General features: G+C 41.5%; 1 protein-coding gene and 1 non-coding gene across 2 annotated transcripts in view; both read left to right on the top strand.

Annotated features, from left to right (window-relative positions):
- EXT1 (exostosin glycosyltransferase 1) overlaps window positions 1-26,033 on the top strand; it is a 315,224-nt gene that overhangs the window by 188,350 nt on the left and 100,841 nt on the right. The window lies entirely within an intron of this gene.
- On the top strand, window positions 14,499-14,607 carry LOC135278135 (U6 spliceosomal RNA). The gene has a single exon (XR_010345693.1). It is a non-coding gene; the product is annotated as a U6 spliceosomal RNA (small nuclear RNA).

Here is a 26,033-nt window from a genome sequence, read left to right as displayed (position 1 = left end):
CATCGTGTCAGGATCCTTGTGCCAGGCGCCTAAAAGTGTGCTGACCAAGTCTGGTTGTCTCTGTATTTCTGGAAGTTAAGACCTACCGCCCAAGGCGCATGTTAGCCATTCAGTGAATGCCAGGTTAGTGACTGGTGGTCAGCAGTGCCTGAATCAGTGACAAGCGGAAACGGAATGTAGGTCCTGTAAACTAACAATACCACCTGCCAGGTACCTCTGGGATGGAACCTGTGGTTGCTTGTCCAGATACACCTTCATCTGCTGTTCTCTATTCTGTACAGTGGAGACCATTCTACTGACAGAAGAGGCGGCGGTACCATACACATCAGAAAGTGTCAATGTGCTAATCACACCAGGTCCGCTAGAACTTTGCATCTTTGAGGCTAAACCAGTAGCTTAGTTAAATGAACCTCATATTGCACCTCAATATGTTGGTGAGAATTTTACGAAAGCATATTATCAATGAAAATATCAAAAGAGCAAACGTGTTAGGATGTGTTAAGATGAAGGGTTTTTTTGTTTTGTTTTGTGTTTTTGAGATGGCGTCTCACTCTGTCACCTAGGCTGGAGTCCAGTGGTGCAATCTTGGCTTGCTGCAACTTTCACCTCCCTGGTTCAAGTGATTCTCCTGCCTCAGCCTCCCAAGTAGTTGGGATTATAGGCACGCACCATCACACCTGGCTAATTTTTGTATTTTTAGTAGAGATGAGATTACACCACGTTGGCCAGGTTAGTCTCGAACTCCTGACCTCAAGTGATCCACCCACTTCAACATCCCAAAGTGCTGAGATTAAAGATGTGAGCCTCAGCACCCAGCCAGGATGAAGGTTTTTTTTAAAGTCTATGGCTGTAAGAGGCTATTTATGAAAAGATCTTTACCTTGTGGTAGCTTATGAAAATCCTTTTTTTCATCTCGTTTAATTTTCTTTTTATCAGTATTATTACTGATGTTACAATTTTGGTAAGATCCAGAGAGAAGAATTGATTGTGATAGGCTTTCTTGCTTATATTTCTTCTTATCTGTTACCTTCTGAAGTAGCTTTTTCTTAAACAGTATTGTTAAACTTTATTTTTTACTTTATTATTATTATTTTTTGAGACAGAATCTTACTCTATCACCTAGACTGGAGTGCAGTGACACTATCTCAGCTCACTGCAACCTCTGCCTTCCAGATTCAAGTGATTCTCCTGCTTCAGCCTCTGGAGTAGCTGGGATTACAGGCCACCACACTCAGCTAATTTTCCTATTTTTAGTAGAGACGAGGTTTCACCATGTTGGCCAGTCTCAAGCTCCTCACTTCAAGTGATCTGCCCGAACTCAGCCCCACAACGTGCTGGGATTACAGGCATGAGCCACTGCACCCATCCTTAAACAGTATTGTTAAACTTTAAATTGAAATCTGAACTCTTTGTTAAACTGCCTTTTCCAACTTTAATTCCCAGTTGTTTTTAATACCTTTCTATTATACTGTCTCATTATGTATATGTTGCTATTTTCAAAACTCAGTTGCAGAACAAGTACAGGCCTATATCCTGAGAACTATAAATCTCTTGCAGAAGGAGCAGGCCTTGCTGGGTTTTCTGGGTAATGGATGTGACTCTGTGTGGGTGCGCACACCTGTGTGTGTCTGCATGGTGCTCTGGGCCCTGGAGACTGGTATCAGAATTGCTCTGACCTAAAAATGCACTCTAGATTTTAACATACCTCCAGCAGAAGAGAGGAGAAAACATTTGCAGCATGGAATTATCGGTCCCATTACCACCCAGGTGTCAAGGAAATGAAGCTTTTCTATTACAAGATTGCAGCAAATCACACAAGAGGATGGCAGCTTCGTTAACATGGGTAAAGTTACCATAATTTATGTATAAATAACTTTTCTATGTCAAGACATAGTATCATTCAGTCCCAACAGAATAGCGTTTTTTTCTATAAAATAGTGAAATGCCAAAAAATCAGTTTCTATCAAAGAAATCCACAAAAGACAGTGCTTTCCTGTAATAAACCTGACATTGACAGAGCCCATAGCACCTCTGCTTTATACTTTAAAATTTTTACATCCAGCCAGTACAAAATATTTCAAACTTTATCACAAAGAGTGACTTTTGTTTTGCTTCGTTTTTTGAGACAGAGTCTCGCTCTGTTGCTCACGGTGGAGTGCAGTGGTGCAATCTTGGCTTACTGCAGCCTCTGCCTCCTGGGTTCAAGAGAGTCTCATGCCTCAGCCTCCTGAGTAGCTGCGACCACAGGCACATGCCACCATGCCCACCTCATTTTCTGTAATTTTAGTAGAGATAGAGGTTTGCTGTGATGGGCAGGCTGGTCTCAAACTCCTGACCTCAGTCAATCTGCCCACCTCGGTCTCCCGAAGTGCTGGAATTACAGGAGTGAGCCACCACTCCCAACCTCAGATAGTGATTTGATACATTGTTTATTTGGTTGTTGAAAGAAATATTTTGATTTTTTTTAATAAGAATGAAAAATTTCAAATAACCTAAATTTCTATCTGTAGGAGATTGATTAAAAGCATTGTGGTACATCTGTATGGTAGAATATTAGGCAGGTTTCTAGAAGAATGAGGGAGATCTAAATGAATGCCTGTTTGTTCAGTTGTATAAAAAAGGGTTCATATCTATTAAGCAAAAACAAATTTGAACGTTATTTGTAGAATTATTCCATTCAAACAATATCAGTAGAAGAAGACTGATCATCTTGTAATAATTAGTCAGCATAATAAAACCATGCTGAAATAGTCTCAGTTTCTTAATGGAAGATCCCTGTATGGGCCATCAATTTCTAGGACACAGTGTATAAATTATAGTTCAAAGCAAAGAAATTATACCCCCTACCCCACCCTTAGAAGATAATTAGGATATGCTGACTGTTCTGTGTCCTTAGGTTGGAAGTCCATTCCCAGCTTTAATATTGGCACAGCTTTGGTATAGAAGAACTTTAGAATCAAAGTCTGTAGACCAAGGTTAAGCCTGAGATGGGCAAACTGCCTAATCTCTCCCATCTCAGCTTTATTTAACCCCTGAGTCTTAAATTCCTCACTGGAAAAAAAAAAATGGAATGAATTGTTCATTTTTCCAGTGTTGTTGTGAAAAGCAAATGAGATGTTTATGGAATTATTTTGTGAATTGTAATATATTCTATCCATATTACTTATTGATTGATGAAATAAATCCAAAGAGTTATTCTTACTACTGCCTACTTCCCTCCCAGAGTAAGAAGCTGAGAGTCACAGGCCACCGGATTCCCTCTTCGCTGAGGATGACATTTGTGGCATGAATCGTGGAGATGGAAAGCAGCTCAGGCTCAGATGAGGTTAGCGCCTCCTTGGCATTCTCTGGAAAAGAGATTGTGCTGGGTAAAGAGAGTCTCCACTTTTGATTTTATACTGAACTCATGAGCATAGGAAAGAAGAGTCTCCACATGGTTTAAAAAGGGGAGATTTTGCCCAAGCCCTTGGAACGGTTGAAGTGTCTGAAAAAGAGACATACCCTGAACTGCCACTAGACACAGGGGCCCCGAGACTGGAGATGAGCTGAAGAAGTAGTTTCTGAGGCATTTTCCATGGTTTAGTGTTAATTTCTTGTGAAAGGGACAAGTAAACAAGGGGGACCAGGACCCTGGCATGGGTTGTGTTCTCTTGGGCTGTCTGACATCTTTTTTTCTTTTTTCTTTCTTTTTTTTTTTTTTTGAGACAGAGTCTTGCTCTGTCGTCAGGTACCAGGCTGGAATGCAGTGGCACAATCTCTGCTCACTGCAACCTCCGCCTCCTGGCTTCAAGCAATTCTCCTGCCTCAGCTTCCCAAGTAGCTGGGACCACAGGCACACGCCACCACGCCCAGCTAATTTTTGTATATTTTAGTAGAGACAGGGTTTCACCATGGTCTCGATCTCTTGACCTCGTGATCTGCCCACCTCGGCATCCCAAAGTGCTGGGATTACAGGCGTGAGCCACTGCGCCTGGACTCACACCTTTTTTTAAAAATGGAGTCTCATTCTGTCACTCAGGCTGGGGGGCAGTGATACAATCTTGGCTCACTGCAACCTCCGCCTCCCGGGTTCAAATGATTCTCCTGCCTCAGCCTCCGAAGTAGCTGAGATTACAGGTGCCTGCCACCACACCTAGCTAATTTTGTATTATTATTATTATTTTATTTATTTATTTATTTATTTTACTTTAGGTGCATACTATATCTGGCATTTCTCCCCATGTTATCTCTCCCCACCCTCCCCTCTCTCCCCACCCCCTGCTATCTCTCCCCTACCCCCGCAACTGTCCCCAAGTGTGTGATGCTCCTCTCCCTGAGTCCATGTGTTCTCATTGTTCAACACCCACCTCTGAGTGAGAACATACGGTGTTTGGCTTTGTGTTCTTGTGTCAGTTTGCTGAGAATGATGGTTTCTAGATTCATCCAAGTCCCTACAAAGGACACGAACTCATCATTTTTTATGGCTGCGTAGCATTCCATGGTGTATATATACCACATTTTCTTTGTCCAGTCTATCACTGATGAGCATTTGGGTTTATTATTATTTTGAGATGGACTCTTGCTCTCTTGCCCAGACTGGAGTGCAGTGGCAGGTTCTTGGCTCACTGTAACCTCTGCCTCCCGGGTTCAAGCGATTCTCCTGCCTCAACCTCCCAAGTAGCTGGGACTACAGGCACATGCCACCACACCCAGCTAATTTTTGTATATTTAGTACAGACAGGGTTTAGCCATATTGACCAGGATGAGCTCACTCTCTTGACCTCGTGATCCACCCACCTTGGCCTCTCAAAGTGCTGGGATTACAGGCGCGCACCACCACACCAAGCTAACTTTTGTATTTTTATTAGAGACGGGGTTTTAACATGTTAGCTAGGCTAGTCTTGAACTCGCAACCTTCAGCAATCCACCCATCTCGGCCTCCTAAATTGCTGGGATTACAGGCATGAGCCACTGCACCCGGCCGCCTTTTAACAAATGCTCAGTTATCCCATTGTTAGCTGTGTCACATACATTTATTCTTGTCTTCCTTAGTTCTTATGGAGCAATTACCTGGAACCTAGCTCATGGTTTCCACAATAGCCTGTCCATCGTGATAAGAAATAATTCATAAGTCGTGGGAAGAAATTTTTCTTCAGATTGCTCTTGACTTTGGAGTATTATATGTATATGCTTTTCGATGGTCATGCTGTAAAATCGTAGATGATTCACTATGAGGGAGTCAGGATCCAGTCGAGCCAGAATACTCATCACACTTTGTGGCTCCTTCTTGGCCTCTGCCACTCAGTGCTCTGAGAGTGTTGATGTGGTGCAGGAAGCTGAATGAATGCTGGTCCCCAAATTAGGAAGCCTGCATCCCAGACTCAGCTTGATCTTTTGTAAGCCTGTAGTCTTCTCTCCAATAAACAAGATCACTGAAATTAATTATTTTCAAGGTCTCTTCTAGCTCTGAAGGGAGGTAATTATTTTTTAAATATAAATTTGGTACCTACCCATTGTAATAAATAATCAAAGGAATAAGGAAAGGGATAAAGTAAAAAGTGGAAGTTCTCCTACCTGCTCCTTAGGTCCTAAAATGTAAAATTGTAAAGGATAAATCTCAGGGCTTGAAAATTGTTGAGGCAATCTGTCATGATGGCAAGATCTAGCCCTGTTCGGTTTTCTAAGCAGTATTCTTTAGTGTACTCTGCTGTAGGACAGAACTACTTGCAGGGAAGGGATGTTAGTTTGGGTCTCTGTCTCCCTCTTGCAGTATGGTACCATGGTTGACCTCGGAGCTATCATGCCTCGTTTCTAACACCTTGTCTTCAGTAGTGTTTTTTCTTCTTCTTCAGGTGCCTAAAAATTAGCTCTTACCTTCTCTCTTTTTTCTACTCTTCCTCTTCTTCCTTTTCTCCGTCTCTTCTTTTTCTCTCTTTTTCTGCATTTCTGCAGAGGTATCCTAAAAATAACTAAACATAGCTCCCCATGAGAAAGAAGATTCATATTGCAGATTGTGTCAGTGTTTTTAAAAAATAACATAATCCTGTTGGTAAAAATCAACAAATATTTACTGAGTGCTTGCTCTGTAGAGGGCATCAAGCTGAGTACTAGAAAAAAATATCATAATGTGACATTAAAATAATATATGCAGCAGGCCAGCTCAGTTCAAAGTGAAGGATGAGGGAGAGTTCTGGGTATCCTGGAACCTGGCACTTTTTGCTGAGCTCAGAAGGACCCAGATGTTGAAGAGAATGCTTTTTCCAAGCTCCCAGAATAAGTGTGTGAGAAATGTAAAATTTAGGTCCACCGTTGGCCTTCTCTCCAAGGCCAGTCCCAAAGGGTTCCCCATTTGCCCTTAGCTCTGACTTGGTTTCCCTTGGTGACCATGGCAGCTCTTTGAGCTTGAGTGGACTGTGATGTTGGTTGCAGACTTTTGTCTCTTCTATCAGCTTCATTGATGGGATTTAGACTCAATTGCTCATTGGATAGGGAATCTGAACAGGCCATTCAGAATGAGGGAGTTTCATCTTTCGGGTTATTGTGGAGGGAGTAATCACTTATCAGAACCTCTGCTTTTTGTGATGATTAGAGGAACGTGCTTCCTGCTACCCCATAGTATACCAGGAGACAGGAGGCCTCTTCTTGTGCTAAGGTTTATTTGGAGCTCATCTATATTTATAATCCTTTCCTGCCCTTGGAGTGCAGTGGCAGGTTCTTGGCTTAATTACACAGCGGGGGAAATTTAATTATAAAATAACTTATTTGATAACACTAAAGAACTTGCTGTGTGCCAGGCACTGGGCTAAACACCCACTGGCACCTGAGGCAGGTGCTATTGTGATGTCCCTTTACAGCTGAGGCTGCTGAAGGTTGGAGAGCACATGTGATTGCCAGGGTCACTTCGCCAATAAGTCTTGCAGTCAGAAATCGGCCTTGGACAGCTTGACTCTAGAGTTTACACCCTTCACCTTGATCCTTCTGGCATCATCCATCTCTGCAGCTCCACATCTAACAGATAGGCCTCATGGGCCTGGTTGTGGTTACATTGCATGTACCAGTGGCAACAAGCAGCAAAGCTATTTCTCAGACACACACAGACACACGCAGAGTGTTAGTTGACTATATTGTTTCACTAGTTCAGGGTCATGCAGATCCTGACACGATCGTGTGGAGAGAGTTCTCAAAGTCGAGTCAAAGCATTTGGTCCTATGCTAGGCTTTCCTAAGCTTTGGTGAACTCATATGTGAAATGAGGACAGTGGCACTTGGTGCTTAAATTGTGTAACATATGAAGCAGAGACAGGCTCACATATAATTGATTCTCTGTTCATTTAATTTCCTTTCTCTTTTCCCAGTTGACTCTTCTTCCTACCTCCTCCTATTTCCTGATTTTCTTTCTCGCTGTCACAGTAATTCAGTGTATCCGATCCCAGGCTGTAGCTCCAAGTAAGAAGAATAAAGCAAAGCTAGATGTGTTTTCGGCAATCTCAAGCTCTCAGGGGGAACTTTTGTTGTGTCTGTAAGCTGTGATTGGATCCCACACCGGCTGGACCATCTTTCCTGGAGTGGTGGAGAGGAAGGAGTGCCCAGCCAGGAGACAGATGTGTCAGTATCTGTAAGGTGACCTACGAGTGGAAAACACTCTTGCTCTGATTTTCCTTTCTCCTGGGAGCCTGACTTCTTCATCAGCAGCCCACTCTCACCTCCTGTGCCCTTACGCGTGTGGTTTAACTGGAGCTTGTGAAAATGATGACTAGTCTATTGTGCATCTGGCTGAGGCATTTAATCCACTGTGGAGACACCCTTATTAGAGGAAATGGAATGCAAGTTATGCTTATCATGGAGAGAGTGTATTAGGGCCCATCCTGGACATCTTGTAAAAGAATTAATGCCGGGTTCGGTGACTCATGCCTGTAATTCCAACACTTTGGAAGGCTGACACTGGTGGAGCACTCGAGGTCAGGAGCTTGAGGCCAGCTTGGTCAACACGGTGAAACCCTGTCTCTATTGAACGTACAAAAATTAGCTGGGCATGGCCGTGTACAGCTGTAATCCCAATTACTTGGGAGGCTGAGGCAGGAGAATCACTTGAACCCGGGATGCAGAGGTTGCAGTGAGCTGAGATCACACCACTGCACTCCTGCCTGGGTGACAGAATGAGACTCCATCTCAAAAAAAAAAAAAAAAAAAAAAGAATGAATGGATTTACAACCTTTTCTGCAGCAGGATTTCCAGGAAATGAACTGGGAAATGGTGGCAATGAACGATGACAATGAATGAACTAATTAATGAAGGCAAATGCATGTAGCATCCAACTGTAATTTTGTTGGAAAATCAGAAATAAAAATACGCTTTTAAGAGGCATAAATCACCAGCAATTATATGACTGTGAATCAGTCTTTCATTTTTTTATTTTGAAATAACTTTATACATATAGAAAAGTTACAAAAATAGTAGAGAGTTCTCTGATGCCCTTCACTCAGCTTCCCCTACAGTTAACATATTATATAACCATAGTATAATTATTCAAACTAAGACATTAGCCTTGGTATAATACTATTGATTAAGCTACAGTCTTTATTGAGGCTCCACCAGTTGTTTTACTGCTCTTCTGTTCCAGGATCTACCTCAGGATCCCACATTGCATTTCCTTTTCGTGGCTCCTTACTATGCACCAATTTTTGACAGTTCTCAGTCTTTCCTTAGCTCATGACATTGACGCTGAATACTAATTTTGATGCTCTATTCAGTTCTTATATTGTTTTATAGTCATTATTACTATACTATAGTTAATTTTTTTCTTTTTTTGAGACAGAGTCTTGCTCTGTCACCCAGGCTAGAGTGCAGTGGTGCAATTTCAGCTCACTGCAGCCTCTGCTTCCTGGGTTCAAGCGATTCCCATGCCTCAGCCTCCTGAGTAGCTGGGACTATAGGCGCGCACCACCCTGCCCAGCTATTTTTATTTATTTATTTTTATTTTATTTTATTTTTTGAGATGGAGTTTTGCTCTTGCTCTTGTTGCCAAGGCTAGAGTGCAATGGCACAATCTTGGCTCATCACAACCTCTGCTTCCCGGATTCAAGTGATTCTCCTGCCTCTGCCTCCAGAGTAGATGGGATTACAGTCATGTGCTACCACGCCCAGCTAATTTTGTATTTTTAGTAGAGACGGGCTTTTTCCATGCTGGTCAGGCTAGTCTTAAACTCCTGACCTCAGGTGATCCGCTCACCTTGGCCTCCCAAAGTGCTGGGATTACAGGCATGAGCCACTGTGCCCAGCCTTTTATGTTTTTAGTAGAGACGGGGTTTCACCATGTTGTCCAGGCTGGTCTCAAACACCTGACCTCAGATGATCCACCTGCTTCAGCCTCCCAAAGTGCTGGGATTACAGGCATCAGCCATTGTGCCCGGCCTGTAGTAACATTTTTTTACTTAGCCTCCCATCATAAGAAATTTTTAATGTATGCTATATTAAATGGCTGGAATTTTAGTCTGCAGTAAATTTCAGGGTTTGGTTAAAAACCTTCATTAAAACCTTCAAAATGTTCCCATCACACTTGAAATTAAATCCATTCATGTCACCTTGTGTGGTCTACAAGACCTTTGGAGATCCAGGCTTAGTCTGACCCTGCCCTACCACCACTGTGTCTCCGCCATTTTTGATTTCTCTTATTATTGGCTGGATATTTGCTAGCCACACTGATTTGTTTTCTTCATTACTTCTTGCTTGCTTCTTGTCTTACTCTCTTAATAGAATGTGAGCTCCATGAGAGTAGGAACCTCCTCTTGCTCATAGTTGCATCCCAAAGGCCCAGAACCATGCCTGACCCCAGAGAAGCAGCTCAATAATTATGTGTTGATTGAGTGAGTACATTTTCTGAGAAAGCCAGTTAGAGGGAAAGGAAAGCTTCCTTTACCTTTCTTCTGAAGCATTTGAGAAGAAATCTGTCCTGCGACACCGACTCAACAAGAATTTATTGGAGGTGCCTTTGGGGCTTGGCATCATAATAGCTCTTTTGTTAAAGTTATCCTCCCTCCTTTTTTCTCTTTTTAACTTCGTGTTAGGCTGTTCTTGTACTGCTATAAAGTACCTTAGACTGGATAATTCACAAGAAAAGAGGTTTAATTGGCTTATGGTTCTGCAGGCTGTACAGGAAGCATAGCACTGGCATCTGCTTCTGAGGAGGCCTCAGGAAACTTCCAATCATGGTGGAAGACTAAGGGGGAGCAGGCATGTCACATGACAAAAGCAGGAGCAAGAGGGCTAGAGTGGTACAGGAGGTGGTGCCACATACTCTTCTTTGTTTTGAGAAGGAGTTTCCCTCTTGTTGCTCAGGCTGGTGCCCAATGGTGCGATCTCAGCTCACTGTAACCTCCACCTCCCGGGTTAAAATGATTCCCCTGCCTCAGCCTCCTGAATAGCTGGGACTACAGGTGCTTGCTACCACATCCGGCTAATTTTTTGTATTTTAGTAGAGACAGGGATTCACTATATTGGCCAGGATGGTCTCGATCTCTTGATATCGTGATCCTCCTGTCTGAGCCTCCCAAAGTGTTGGGATTACAGGAGTGAGCCACCACGCCCGGCCCACATGCCCTTTAATGTCCAGATCTCACAAAATCTCACTCACTTTCACAAGGACTGCACAAGGGGACGGAGCTAAAAGTTCATGAGAAATCTGCCCCCATAATCCAGTCACCTTCCCTCAGACCCCACTTCCAGCATTGGGGATTGCAATTCAACATGAGTTTAGAGGGGACACATACCCATCATATCAAATTTTAATAGTATAAGGGACAGATAGCAAAAAAGGATGAGTGTTTCAAAGGCATTTAAATTAATTTCAGCTCCACCACTAAGCCTTTAGTGTGTCTTTTTCATTGAGAAATTCTCCCCTAACTTTCTCTTAAAGGTGTTATGGTAGGACACCTCCCTCTTGGCCAAAAGTTTGGGGTGGAATTAGAGTCTTTTTTTTTTTTTTTTTTTGAGATGGGGCCTTGCTCTGTCACCCAAGCTAGAGTGCAGTGGTGCGATCTCAGCTCACTGCAACCTCCTCCTCCCAAGTTCAAGTGATTCTCCTGCCTCAGCCCCCTGAGTAACTGTAATTACAGGTGCCCACCACCGCCACCGCCACCGTGCCTGGCTAAGATTCTTTAAAAGATAATAAAATGCTGTGGTTTAAACACATTTCTAGTAGTTTTGACAGGCCCATTATTCGTCCATTGTCATAGGAAGGGCAATTGAGGGACAGTCAAAGGGCTTTTACCAGCAGATCAAAAGAAAGGAAGAAGGGCTCCTGAGGACCCACCAGCCAGAAGTACCAGGCAGCAAGCTTCCTTTTAGGCATGTGCCCCATCCCAGGCAGTACTTTGTATTGTTAGATTTGGATGACAGCTGTTATATTTGAGACTTGGTCAGGCTTTCATTGTTTGACATATTTTTTATGAAGTTTACTTAGCCTACCCATTTGGTGTGATTTCCTGAAGCTGCTATAGATAATTTAACCTGGTGTAATGGCTAAAAAAGAACATGTACCTAGTAATTGTAACCCGTTCGAAACCAAGAGTAAGACATTGAGAAATGCCAATCAGGACTTTCAGTTGCAATTGGAAATTTAAAACTATCCTTTTCATTTGCAAGAAAGAAAATTCACTTCTAGTATGTTATCTTTATCATCATATTAGGCCATATTGTAGATCAGAACACTGGAGTTTAAAGATAGTAGGTAATAAAAAAGAGCCAACATCTTTAAAAAACTATAAATGTGGCCGGGCGCGGTGGCTCAAGCCTGTAATCCCAGCACTTTGGGAGGCCGAGGCGGGTGGATCACGAGGTCAAGAGATCGAGACCATCCTGGTCAACATTGTGAAACCCCGTCTCTACTAATACAAAAAAATTAGCTGGGCATGGTGGCGCGTGCCTGTAATCCCAGCTACTCAGGAAGCTGAGGTAGGAGAATCGCCTGAACCCAGGAGGCGGAGGTTGCGGTGAGCCGAGATCGTGCCATTGCACTCCAGCCTGGGTAACGAGAGTGAAACTCCGTCTCAAAAAAAAAAAAAAAAAAGAAAAACTATAAATGTATGTGATCCTGTTTGTGGACCATTAGGGATTATACTAGGTTGATTTAGTGAACTGTGTGAATAATTAATAAATTCAAAAAATGCGTATTTTTTGTTCCCATGTTTTATATTTATTTCAAGTTTACAATACAACCAAATTTAAGCTGAGCAAGGGTTCCTTGAGAAAGAGGGCCAGATATGGATCTGAAAGCTGGGAATTACCTGCTGCTCTTTCTGTCATCAACTTAATTATTTATAATTTGGGGCTAATTACTATTTCTTTAGGCCACTATATTCTTTACTCGACTAGTTTTAAGTTGTTATCTGTTTTGTTTTGTTTGTTTTCTCGCTCTGTTGCCCAGGCTGGAGTGCAGTGATACGATCGTGGCTCACTGCAACCTCTACTTCCCAGGTTCAAGCGATTCTCCTGCCTCAGCCTCCTGAGTAGCTAGGACTACAGGTATGCACCACTATGCCCAGCTAATTTTTGCATTTTTAGTAGAGATGGGGTTTCACCGTGTTGATCAAGCTGATCTTGAACTCCTGACTTCAGATGATCTGCCTGCCTTGGCCTCCCAAAGTGCTAGGATTACAGGCATGAGCCACTGGGCCCAGCAGCTCTGTTTTTATTATTGTCCGACCCTATTGTAAAATGAGTTTTTAAGAGACTGATTTGTAAGAGATACAGAATAGTTTTAAGTTTTATTTATTCTTTGTAAATCCGGTTTTGGAAAATAGTTCTTTTAAGGGAACGTATATCATCCCCCTTAATCCTGTATTACTGATAGCAATTATTTGCTTAAAGAATTTTTTTCCAGCATGTAGTGTTTATGCTCATTTTTGGATACCAAATAAATGTTGACTAAATTAGTGAAACTTTACGTTTGGCTAAAATGAGACAGAAAGCTGTTTCTTTAAACTTTAGATCCTATTTAAGAAATAGAAATATAACCTATGTTTTTGATTGCCCTTTGATTTCACAAGTGATGAAGAAGTAGGTATTTAGCTTTTTCAAAAATGTCGCAGAGCTGATGTCATCTTACTGTTCAAGTGTAAAAACCTACATGTGGCAGGTGTGTTTTCTAGGCATATAAATACCTGAACTTGCTCACAGGCTGATTACTAGACTTTATAGGTTGCTTTAAAAAGTGAGAGCTTCCTACTAGTGGATGAATACTTGCCCATTAATTGTTTAAAAAAACGTGAATTTAATCAGGAAGACCTAGAATAGATTCTTACCAAGTTCAATGTGGTATGACAGTAAATCTCACAGCACAATTTATGAATTCATATATAATATGGCAGAACCAATGGCTACTATAAACAGCAAAGTGAGAGCATATTCCTAATTCAGACTATCTCATTTTACATTTTTAATAATTAATGGAGCTTTTCATTTTTAAGTGTCACTACTGAAAGTGCTAGCGTGCTCAGCAGTAAGCAGGTGAGTTCAGAATGTTATTTTAAGGTAATAGGGTTCCCACTGACAACAGGAAGCACACTTTCTATTAGAAAGGGGAACCATCGGCCGGGCGCGATGGCTCACGCCTGTAATCCCAGCACTTTGGGAGGCCGAGGCGGGTGGATCACGAGGTCAAGAGATCAAGACTATCCTGGTCAACATGGTGAAACCTCGTCTCTACTAAAAATAAAAAAAAAATTAGCTGCTCATGGTGGCGCGTGCCTGTAATCCCACCTACTCAGGAGGCTGAGGCAGGAGAATTGCCTGAACCCAGGAGGCGGAGGTTGCGCTGAGCCAAGATCGCGCCATTGCACTCCAGCCTGGGTAACAAGAGCGAAACTTCATCTCAAGAAAAAAAGAAAAAGAAAAGAAAAGAAAAAAAGAAAGGGGAGCCATCATGATGAAACAGACAGAGACTTTGTGGATTGTTCTCTCCAACCCTTTGTGCAAGGCTGTGTTGCTGGTACCGGGCAAATGTTTCAGTGTTTGCAAGCTCAGAAAAGTAAGGGTGAGGGTGAAGAGAAGTATGTTGATAGGGGAAATTGCTAAACTCTTAGATGGACTGATTGCATTAGTTATTAAAAGACTAACAATTCGTTTTCACCTTTTTATGTTTGGAGAAGCATCTGGATATTGGTAGACTTTGCAGAGGCAGCTTTGTTGTTTGATCTGAGAATTGTTTTGGGGATAGAGAAGAGGAAGAAGGGATTCCTTGAGGAATGCTACCTCCTTTACAGATAATTCAGGGCTGTTTGTGAGGGAATGTGCATAGTCAGCCACGGCCTGGGCCATCTTAATACTGTGGGGTGAGGGAGGTGTGCTACAGCAAGCTGTTCCTTTTTTCTTGTTTGCTTTCTGTGCTTGGAATTCTGATTCTCCAAATGTTGAATGATAGCCATTCCGAATTAGTCAAGCACTATTGGACGGGGTTTGTGGGATAGAGTAAAATCTGTATGACAAGACCTCTGCCTTCTGCTCTGAGATCTGACACCTGATCAGGCCACCATCATTCGGCAGCACATACACCAAAATTGGAATGATACAGAGGAGATTATCGTGGCGCCTGCGCAAGGATGACATGCAGATTTGTGAAGCGTTCCATATTTTTAAAAGGAATTTGAGGTGATAAAAACGTTCTAAAAAAAAAAAAAATAGATGTAAACCACACACCATTCTTTCCCAAGGAGACAAGTGCTTTCCCTGTAAGACATTTTTAATTCATGAATTTTTCAAGTACCCGTGATGTACATCATCTTTTGGTTTTGAGGTCTACTAGTCGTGTGTTAGAAGTTTAACATACAAGGTATGAATTCTGTGCTTTAAAGAATTTTGCAGGAAACATTGCATGTGTTAAGACAGATTTTGGATATATTTTCTGAGGTCATAAAGTATAAGAGATCTGTCATAGTGGAGGATATTTATTCCTGGGAATAACAGATTTCAACTGATGGCAACTTTGATTGATAGTGGCTTCCTGGACTGCTGTGTTAGAAGAATTCTAAGCATTCCTAAATTCAATGGGAAATAAATCTATTACATTAGTCTGTCACAGGTATCAGTCTTACTATTGTTGCTATTCCTGGTTTGTCTATTCTTCTTACATGAAACTAGTTGGGTAGAGACTTAGCATAGCTAGTATTTAGATGAGTTCCAAATTTGTGTTCCAAGAATTAAATCAATCAAAATTAAATTTGAGCACTTGCCTTGTAAGAGATGCTGTGAAAGTAACACATTTTCAAAGTTAAATGGAAGCATTAAATGGAATAAGACCTTGAATGGTGAGAAATGGTCAAACAACTGCTATAAGAATTACGAGGGAGAGAATACCATGCCAAGAGTCTTGCAAATCAGGGATACTAAAGAATGATGAGGCAGAGTTGGTTTTATGTAAGCAAAAGCAAATAGCAGCAAGTGTAACCTTTTTAAAGAAATCTCAGTACCACAGCCTGTTGGGAGAGATTATTTGTGATTTGGAGAAATGCGGGTCACCAGCAAGTGGTGGCGGGCTTGGAAGTGATGGATTTTTTTCATGGTCTTTTTCTTCTGACTCTGTTTGAGATTATAGGTCCCTAGAAGGTAAAAATCTGGCCTTTCATTCCACAAAGTTTTTTTGTTTTGTTTTCAGATGGAGTCTTGCTCTGTTGCCAGGCTGGAGTGCAGTGGCACGATCTCGGCTCACTGCAACCTCAGCCTCCCCATTCCACAAAGTTTTATCCAGCTGCTCCTCGTGTGCCAGGCACCATATTAAGATGACAGGACGTGGTTTGGACTCTGTCCTTGATGATTCTTCAGAGCAGAGCAGGAATAGGGAAGGGAAGAAGGGAATAATATTTGTTGGTACCTTCGTGCCTCTTAAAGGAAGTTACTCTTAACTCCATTATACAGAAGAGAAAAACCAAGGCTCAGAAATGTCGGTTTGCCCATGGTCAGCCAACAGAGCTAGATTTGAATCTAGGTCTCTCCCACTTGGAATTCTAGCTTCTTTTCACCAGAGTTCCTATAAGTACACTTTGATCAACTGATATATTTATAGGTCTTTTTTATTTAATTTTTTTTCTTTGCTCAGAGCCAGAAATGGAATGTTCTTTTAGTTCTTTTTTGAAAGATACATTTAAAGTCAGCTTTTTTAATTGAAGCATAATGTATATCCAAAAAAAGTCCACAAATCTTAAATGTCCAGCTTGACCAGTTTTCACAAAACGAACACATCCTTTGTTACCACTTCCTAGAGTAGAAGCTAAACACAGGATAATTTTTTTTTCTTCACACTTCTTTTTTTTCTTATTTCTCTCTCCTTCTTTCTCTTTCTCTCCTATTTCCCTCTCCCCTACCTTCTCCATGCCACCCCATTTTTTCTAGCTGAAGCATTCTCTTGGACTTCTTGATCACAGAATTTAGTCCCAAAGATTTTTATGAAGCCACTTGGTGTTGGGGAGGTGGGTTGTACTCTGAGGTGCCCCTCTTGTGGGAATTGCTTGAGTTATAATAGAGTAAATGTGCCTCGAGTGGTGGCTCGGGCCTGTAATCCCAGCACTTTGGGAGGCCGAGGTGGGCCGATCACGAGGTCAGGAGTTCGAGACAACCTGGCCAACATGGTGAAACCCCATCTCTACTGAAAATACAGAAAAAATTAGCTGAGCATGGTAGCACACGCCTGTAATCCCAGTTATTCAGGAGGAAGCTGAAGCAGGATAATCACTTGAACCTGGGAGGCGGAGGTTTCAGTGAGTGGAGATCACATCATTGCACTCCAGCCTGGGTGACAGAAGGAGACTCCTTCTGAAAAAAAAAAAAAAAGTAAATGTAAGAGTGACATGAATCATGAGTGTTGATTTAATTCTATATTAAGTCACATTCCAACATTTATTATATAACTAGAATGTACCAGCTTCTATGACATTTTAAAGAATATACCCATTTCAAGCTTCACAAATATTCCCATTTTACACATAAAGCAATGGGTATGTTTATGGTTAAGGTGACTTACCTAAAGTAATATACAGTCTAGTAAATGGTAGAGTTCCTTATACTCATCCACTTTTCCTTAAAATACATCATAGCTGTCTGCTTTTACCTTCATTCTTTGTTAAACATAAGTTTGCATGCTTAAAAATAAAACTAAATTAACTGAGAAGGGCATAGGCACACCAGGTTTGTTATAGGAACTGCTTTTTTCTTCCCTTTCTTTTTTAGAAAAAGAACTTGGATTCCAGATAATTGTAGTCCTGGAAATAGGACAAAGTTTCATATTTGAGAAGCTATTCTCACGTTTCCAGTTATCCTTAAGAGCTGGTCTTTGCAGCCATGTTTAGTATCACTGTTAGTTTGAAGCTGTTGCAGCTGATTTTCTTAGCAGAACCAGAAGTTCCTGAAGAGACATTGAACAATAAGTCACATTCTTTATGTTCTAGTTAATTACAGACAAATTTTAAGAACTTCACATCAGTTACTGTCCCTTGAGTAACCCATGCCCATGTTCCTTAGAAATGCTTTATGTACTTACTTTTTTTTTTTTGAGACAGAGTCTCGCACTGTTGGCCGGGCTAGAGTGTAGTTGCGTGATTTTGGATCACTGCACCCTCTGCCTCCTGGGTTCAAGCAATTCTCCTTGCCTCAGCCTCTAAGTTGCTGGGATTCTGGACGTGCTCTACTACGCCCATCTATTTTTTTGTAGTTTTAGTAGAGATGAGGTTTCACTGTGTTAGCCAGGCTGCTCTCGAACTCCTGACCTCATGATCCGCCTGCCTTGGCCTCCCAAAGTGCTGGGATTACAGGCATGAGCCACTGTGCTGGCCATAAGCCACCGTGCCCAGCCCTACTTTACATACTCTTTGAGAACTGAAGCAAATGAAGTTCAAGAGAAGTACATCTAAGAATTTGACTGTTTCCAGCTTCTGCCATTAGAACAACTGTTATAGTTTGAATTTTTTGGCTGAAGGCCCACTTCATTATTTTTAGTTCTTTCTCATGCTTTTGCAAACCCAAGAACACTAACATGTTGGAATTGAGCCTGTCCTTATATTCCTGATTAGAGACGCCATTTAATTTGATATTTTGATAAAGACTGTCTATGGCAAGTTGTCGTAGGACTAATTTCTCTAGAAAAGCAAGAGTCCGAACAAAAAGGAGGGAATAGGGGTTTAAGTATAGGTCACTGGAGATTGAAAATAATTTTTAACACTGACTCCTTTCTGGAATGCCATATTAATTCATGTTTAGTTGAATCCGTGGTAAATCTTTAAATGTGCGTGTGTTTGATTTTAATAGCTGATTCTAACTCAGGGCTGAACGCTGCTTTGGGAAATTTATAAAATGTTCTAATACATTAATAATAAACATAGAGTTTCTAAGTGGAAAATGAGAGTATTTTCTTTCTCCGTTCATTTATCTGGGAGTTTTGGCTCACCAAGGAGGTGTGTTCTGTAAATGTCTGGACAATCCATGGAGCTGAACTGGCATTAGAGTCAAGTAACACTCCTCCTCTTTCCATGTTCCTTAATATCTTCAAAGGCATTTGGGGGTTTCACCTTAGCAGCTTCCTATTTTGCCTTCTCCTTAGTTTAAACCTTCAAATATAGCTGAACGTGATAAAACACTCCTCAAATGGGGGAGTACCAGAAAGACCAGGTACATGGTTTCATGCTGCTTTTGTGCTGGGCACAGATCTAGGCAAAAACAATGTTGCGTGCATATTAAGAGCTTAAATACAGATGGAATGAATGAATGATTTATGACAGTGCAGGTTTTGGAGCTTGGTAGTAATACATAGAAATCTCAGAATCATGCCTGTTCGTGGAATAAAAAGTAAACAACTTTTCTTTGTAAGGTTAGAGATTGGATGGGAAAATCAGCAACATCTACGAGGCTAAAGAAAGAAATTCCTTATACCCAGATTGTTGGGTGTATTTGCAACATTCCTCTCATTGCCTGACAATGGTAAGGATTTTATTTAAGGATATGTGTGCTAAATCAAGAACCTGAGTTTTTCCTTGGAGGTAATGGAGGAGAAAGGAAAATAATGAATGGAAGAAGATGCCTAATATATTGATGTTTCAACCTTGAATCCTCTTTCCTCTTTGCACAGGGTCAGTGGAGGTTGTAGCAGGTCATTATATTGTTTTCCTAATACGTTTTGCCATTTATTTTGTTTGCCTGGGAAGCCATAAAAGTGCTGGTGTGAGCTAATTATTGTAACAATACATGGCCAAGTCAACAATGACGTCATAGAAGATACTGGACTCTTAATGGAACTGAAAAATTCCTATCACCTGGTGGCATCATAGCTGTTATACTGTCTTGGCACAATGCATTGCTCACACATTTGTGGTGATGCTGATTTAAACAAATCTACTGTATTGCCAGTTTTATGAAAGTATAGCACATACAATTATGTACAGTACATAATACTTGCTAATGACAATAAATGACCATGTTACTGGTTTACGTATTTACTATAGTTTTTTACTGTTATTTTAGAGTACACTCATTCTACTTATAAAAAAAAAAAGTTACCTGTAAAACAGCCCTAGACAGGTCCTATTTCAGAAGATGGCATTGTTGTCATGGGAGATGACAGCTCCATGCATGTTCTTGTCCCTGAAGATCTTCCAGTGGGACAAGATGTGGAAGTGGAAGACAGTGATATTGATGATTCTGACCCTGTGCAGGCGGTAGGCTAATGTGTGTGTTTGTGTTTTAGCTTTTAACAAAAAAGTTGAACAAGTAAAAAATATATATAGAGAGAAAAAGTTTATAGGCTGGGTGCAGTGACTCATACCTATAATCCCAGCACTTTGAGAGGCCAAAGCAGGTGGATTTCTTGAGCCCAGGAGTTTGAGACCAACCTGAATAACAAAGTGAAACCTTATCTTTACCAAAAATGCAAATATTAGCCAGGTGTGGTGGTGATGCCTGTAGTCCCAGATCCCTGGGAGGCTGAAGTGGGAGGATCACCTGAACCTGGGACGTCGAGGCTACAGTGAGTTGTTATTGCACTACTGCACTCCAGCCTAGGAGACGGAGTGATATCCTTTCTCAAAAAAAAAAAAAAAAAAGTAAAAAAGAAAGAAAATATTTTTGTACAGCTATACAATGTGTTTGTGTTTTAAGTGCAGCGTTATTATAAAAGAGTCAAAAAGTTTAAAAGTTTATAAGGTAAAAAAGTTATAGTAAGGTAAATTATTATTGGTAAAAGGAAAAAGTAATAAATTTAGTGTAGCCTGAGTGTACAGTGTTTATAAACTCTATAACCGTGCACAGTCATGCCCTAGGCCTTTGCATATACTCACCATTCACTCACCCAGAGCAACATCCACCATGCAAGCTCTGTTCATTTTAAGTGCCCTATATAGGCATACCTTTTTTTATGTTTTATATCATATTTTTACTGTACCTATTGAATTTTTAGGTATGTTTTGATGCACAAATACTTATCGTGGTGTTAAAATTGCCTAGAGTATTCAGTACAGTAACATGATATACAGATTTATAGTCTAGGATGTACAGGGTACACCATATATCCTAGGTGTGTAGTAGGCTGTACCACCTAGGTCTGCATGAGTACACTCTATGATGTTCACTCTACAAGAAAATCTCCTAATACCGCATTTCTCAGAAGGTAACTCCATTGTTAAGTGACGCATGACTGTATTCTAAAAGAGTGCTCTGGTCCCTGGAAAATGCTGAATTTGATACTCTAGATCTCATTTCTTGCAGACCAGAATGCTGGCTTCACTGGAACTTTTTACTGAGTCCTCTCTGCTTCATATAAGACTGAGTCTGTGTACAGGGTTTACCCAAGTATCTACCTTGGTAGGAATTGGCGAATGCTCTTAGTATAGCAGACTTTTGGGGCAGGCAGACCGGTGCTTGAACCCTAGATGTGTCAAGATTACTTGAGGAAAAGAATGTAAAACACTTAGCGTCAATAAGTACCAATAAATGGTAGCTACTAGTTTGCTAATATTAATTTTCCCTTTTCTTCAGCCTTTGTTTACCCTTTGTCCCAGGAGCCACCAAATTTACTATTGCTGAATGTGTGGCACTCAGGCTTGTGAGAGCAGAGGGCTTAGGAACAGCAGCCCGTGCAATGGAAGCTGGGTCTCTGGCTGGCCCCAGGCCTCTGCTGACTCCAAGCCAAAGGATTGAATTCACTCACTTTGGCAGCTGCAACTTGGCAAATGTAGCAGCTTAGCCTGTTTGTCAGTGAGGGGACTGACTGCAGGGTAGAATGGAGACCTACCCCAGAATTAGACTTGGGGTGGTCAGCAGCCTCCAACAATGAATTTATTTCATGACCTCACCCGTAAGGCTCCACCCTGTCTCCCACCATTCTTAGTCATGAATTGGAATGAACTCAGAAAGCATCCATGCCCAGGTGTCCTCTGGCAGACAATAATCATACAATAAGATTGTCTTGAACTTGCTTTTAAAAACAATGTGAGGCGCTTCCTCATATGATTTTTCTATAGGAAAAGCATGTGGTGTATATAAAATCCCATGCCTTTCGGGAGAAACGGTGCTGATGTTGCCTTAGCAAATGTCATTGCTCTGCTTCGCTGGGCTCTTCCAGACCATCATTCAGCTCAGGCGTCATTTCTAGTCATCTTTCCTGACCTCTTGACAGGATTTTTCTGCTCTGGGCTCCCACAGAACACTTCTCTTTAAGTACCCACCACATTATGGGGACATGAACTGTTTACACATTGGATTCCCCACTGTGACACATGCCCCGTGAAGGCAGGGACTTTCCTGTAGTCACTTCAGTGAATGCATCTCTTAGCCCAGCACCTGGCATGTGGTGGGACCTCAGTCCATTTTGCTGTAGTTGAATGGAGAACCTCACCAGCTCATCAGGGGGCTCTCTCGCTCATGTAACTACAATTTGAGTTTAGATCCGCCCTTATGAGCACACGGTAAGATATTTTGACGCACAGTGGCAAACAGTGCTCAAGTTGCCACATATGGCCATTTTTCTCAGACATGTACTTTCCTGACTCGCCAGCCCTGAAAGGTGGCATCATCTAAAACACCCTGAAAGCTGATAAGCTTTTGGTTGCATTTATCTTGCTGCTCCTTGAAACACAGGCCTTGAGGGCCTTTGAGACATAATCTTCAGTTTCCCCCACCCCCTAGTTGGATTAATAGATTTAGGTAGCTGTTGAACACAAGCTGTCTCAGAATGCTTGTGTTTTAACTCAGTAGGAACCCAGCTGATCCTTTCGAAAGCAACTTTTAAGAGAAGCTGATGTCCTGTGAACACGTTAGCAAGCTGTCATTGTGACTTTGTCAGCAGGCTCATCTCAGAGCATCTGCAGACTCATTTTGAGATTGCCTAATTATTTATACACACAGATTTCTCTCTTTTCTGGAGATGGGCTGAGATGAAGCTGGTTCTTAAGTATGGGGTAGATATATCATGAATGCTTTGTCATTAAAATAGGTCATTTTTCTGTTTTACTCCTAAAGCTAGTATTAGACAATTATATATCCCAGCTTCTAGAGTTATAAAACCGTATTTTTAAAAACTCACCTTTCCAGTGTTTGCAAAATGTGAGCACAACATCTACTACTGCCAGTCTAAAATGTGTGTGTTTAGACAGAGAATGTAAATTTAATCCTAGTAAGTGCTCATTCTGAAGACCATCTTCTCTCCAGCGTAAATATGTGCTTATCAGTATAGGATAAATGTATTCAAAGAATAGGAGAGTAAATGGCCTTTTATTCAAATTGCTTTTTTTTTCCTTTGGGAAATAGTGAAAGCTTCATTATCAATCACTTCATTTTCACCAGCGTCATATTTAGAGGGTAGAAAAAGGAAGACTTTGGGGGTCAGTGTTTTGAATCAAAACAAATCAGAAATTGGTAAAACTGTAGTTTCTTGACTATTTACTGACCTGATTGGAGTCATTTTCTTAGCTTGGAAGAGCTGTGTTCATTCATTTTTATTTTTATTTTTTCCTGCAGTCTGGGTTTAGTAGGTAATGTGGAAACCATGTACCATAAATAAATTGCTGCAAGATAACAAATAGAATTGGAATCTCTGCTTGCATTTGCCTGAGTGTGTGTGTGTGTGTGTGTGTGTGTGTGTGTATGTGTGTGTTTCCTTACATCCTGCTCTGCCTGGCAAGGCCAGTCATGTGCTTTTTAGGATGTTTTGTGTCCTAACTTAAAAAGCCTCATGGGATCCACAGTCATTCACACATTTTATCAAACCTAGAAAAGTGGCAGTGGGAAACTAAGTTAGAATTCAACTTGTTGTACAGGTATAATTAAACAACGGCTGAATCAAAAAGAGCCTTCACAATGTGAAAATACCACGATTCTGTTAACCAGACTGCATTTGTAGTTTTCCGTCTAATCTAATGCATTCATGACTTTCAAGTCCCTAGCTCCTTCTCTCCACCAAGTTTGCAAGACTGAAACTAGGAAAAAGGGCAAACATCTAGAAAATACCCCAGCTGGCCTTGCCTGGGACAGTGTGCCCACCAACTCACAGGAAGGAACTTCCTCCAAAGAACAGGATCTTCACACATTACTTCTGAGAGCAAGGAAATAAGAATGGAGACCCCAGTATGGGATCTTGGAAGCCCCTAGAATGTATGTGGCTAATTTGAAGCTTTGGTTGTCAAAACACCACTGTGACACCTCTGATTTTGAGTTCACTCTATGCACTGTGGGTCCATGGGAGACAACAGGATGTGGTGGGAAGAGTATACACTTTGGGGTCAAGAAAAATTAAGGAGCCATTCCTGGCTTTGCCTTCTAGACAAATGACTTTATCTTTTATCTAGAAAATGGGTATAACAAGAAGAACAATAATCACTTAGAAAGCATTTTGTGCTGAGCCTTATGTTCAATAATATTCTTACCTATGAGGTAGGTTCTTGCATTTAAAGTGGACCAAACTGGAGCTGAAAAATGCCAGGTGGCTGGGTATGGTTGCTCACACCTGTGATTCCAGCACTTTGGGAGGCTGAAGAGGGCGGATCACTTGAGACCAGGAGTTCAAGACCAGCCTAGGCAACACAGTGAAACCTCAAAACCTGTCTCTACTAAAAATACAAAAATTAGCTGGGTGTGGTGGTGCGCCCCTATAATTCCGGCTACTCAGGAGGCTGAGGAGGGATAACTGCTTGAACCTGGGAGGCAGAGATTACAGTGAGCCGAGATCGAGCCACTGGACTCCAACCTAGGTGACAGAGCAAGACTGTCTCAAAAAAAAAAAAAAGAAAAGAAAAGAAGAAAGCTAAGCAATGGGCCAGAAAGACACTCTTGGAAAGTGGTAGATCTGAGACTGAAAGCAAAGCCTGCTTTAGATCCAGAGCTCAAGTTCTTAGCCAATATGACCTTTCAGATTGCTCCAAGTGTTCATCGACATAACACAGGAACAGTGCCTAGTACAGATTCTGGCACACAGGAGACCTGCAGTGAAGATAAACCCACTTTGGCACTTCTGCTCATGGGGGAAAGCAGTCAGCCCTTAGTTTGTCCCTTAGCAGCAAGAGTGCCACACCATCTGATGCATGACTACCAGCTACTTTTGAGTCTACTCGGAAGTACAATGTGCATGCTCTGTGCCCTGCTGGATGCAAATTTTCTCATTTCTACAAGCTCTAGGTTACAGGGAATATAGCCACATGCAGCTAGTATGAACAGAACAACTAGTTCTGGTTGAATTATTCAGTTCTTAACTGTTCGCAGCTTTGGCATCTTACAAACACAGCCTTAGCCTTGCATTCTTTCCACTTAAAAAATATAATGTAGGTGCCCAGCAGGGAAATTCCGTGGACAGAATAGCTGGCAAGTGGGGCACTCTTAGAGCAGGGAGGATGCTGAGCAAGTTGGGGTGAAGGGAAACATGGAGGCAGAAGCTGGGGGGCTGGGACCCTGGGTGGCAAGAAGCTAAGCAAAGGTTGTCATTCTCCATTAAGGCTAGAACCTTTGAACCTGAACCCTTTGTTGAAGGGCACTGAATTTAGAAGGCTGCTCTTCTGTCTGTCACTTGTTCTTTATCTCAATGTAATTAAGAAGACTTTGAAGAAGGAATATTGTGCTAAAGCCTAGATAAGAACCAGCTCTCCATCCACCTCCCCAAATCCCTAAAGCCTTGTTTGATTTTAATATTTTTCTTTTGGATTTCACTTTGCTGCTGTGTGAAGGGGCAGCAGGTGGGGAGGGCAGAGAAGAGGGTTCCTGGGGAAGCAGAAACGCTTATGGAAACCCATTTTTAATCTGGATGATGGCTCAGTAATGTAAGCTGTGAGAGTTGGCAGAGGAGTGAAAACTGTAGGATTAATGGCCTGGGGCCTAATTCCCTGGTACCTTTTAAAAGGCCAGCTAACCAGCTGGCTTCCTCTGTTTGCTCTATATACACTCCCTCCCATATCTCCATTGTTTTTTGCTTTCCTTTTTGGCTGATTTTTAACTCCTTCTCTGAATCTGAATTTTAGCACCAAAGTAAGGTGAAAGAGAGGGTTGTATGTATATGATGATTTGTATTAAAGATGCTTAGGAATTAATATACTAAAGGAAGCCTTGTACTAAAATACAAAAGGTGATGATTTGCATTATAAAGTAATCTGAGGTTTTTGGTATAAGTTGTCTTTAAATAAAAACTCCTTGATTTGGGCATGCATGTGTACACATGCACACATATGCATAGACAGGCCTAAACATGTGTGCCTCAATGTGAGTTTTCGAGTTTAAACCCTTGGAGTATGTGTTTTCTGTATAGGTAGAAATGAAGTCCAACAAATGTTATCAATTCTTGTGAGGTTCCAGATAAAACAGACATGCATGATCTTCTTTACGTTTTACAACATTACTGCTTTCTCCAAGTGCCCATATTTATCTCTTTCAGAAGCCCATGTGATCTGTAAAGCAGGTAGGCCAACGTGGAATTATATATCTGTGTGCTGGGATCTGCATGTGGGCTGCTGGAAGCTTGAGTGTGCAGGTAATGAGCGTTACTTTGGATGCAAACGGAGGCACTAGGCAGGAAGCAAAAGGAGGGTAACTTTCTCCAGCAAAGGA

Source organism: Aotus nancymaae, unplaced genomic scaffold (assembly GCF_030222135.1).
Source record: "Aotus nancymaae isolate 86718 unplaced genomic scaffold, 86718_ANA_hifiasm-v0.15.2.pri h1tg000036l, whole genome shotgun sequence".
NCBI lineage: Eukaryota > Metazoa > Chordata > Mammalia > Primates > Aotidae > Aotus > Aotus nancymaae.
Note: the sequence above shows the minus strand (reverse complement) of the source record. Positions and strands in the feature narration are given on the sequence as shown.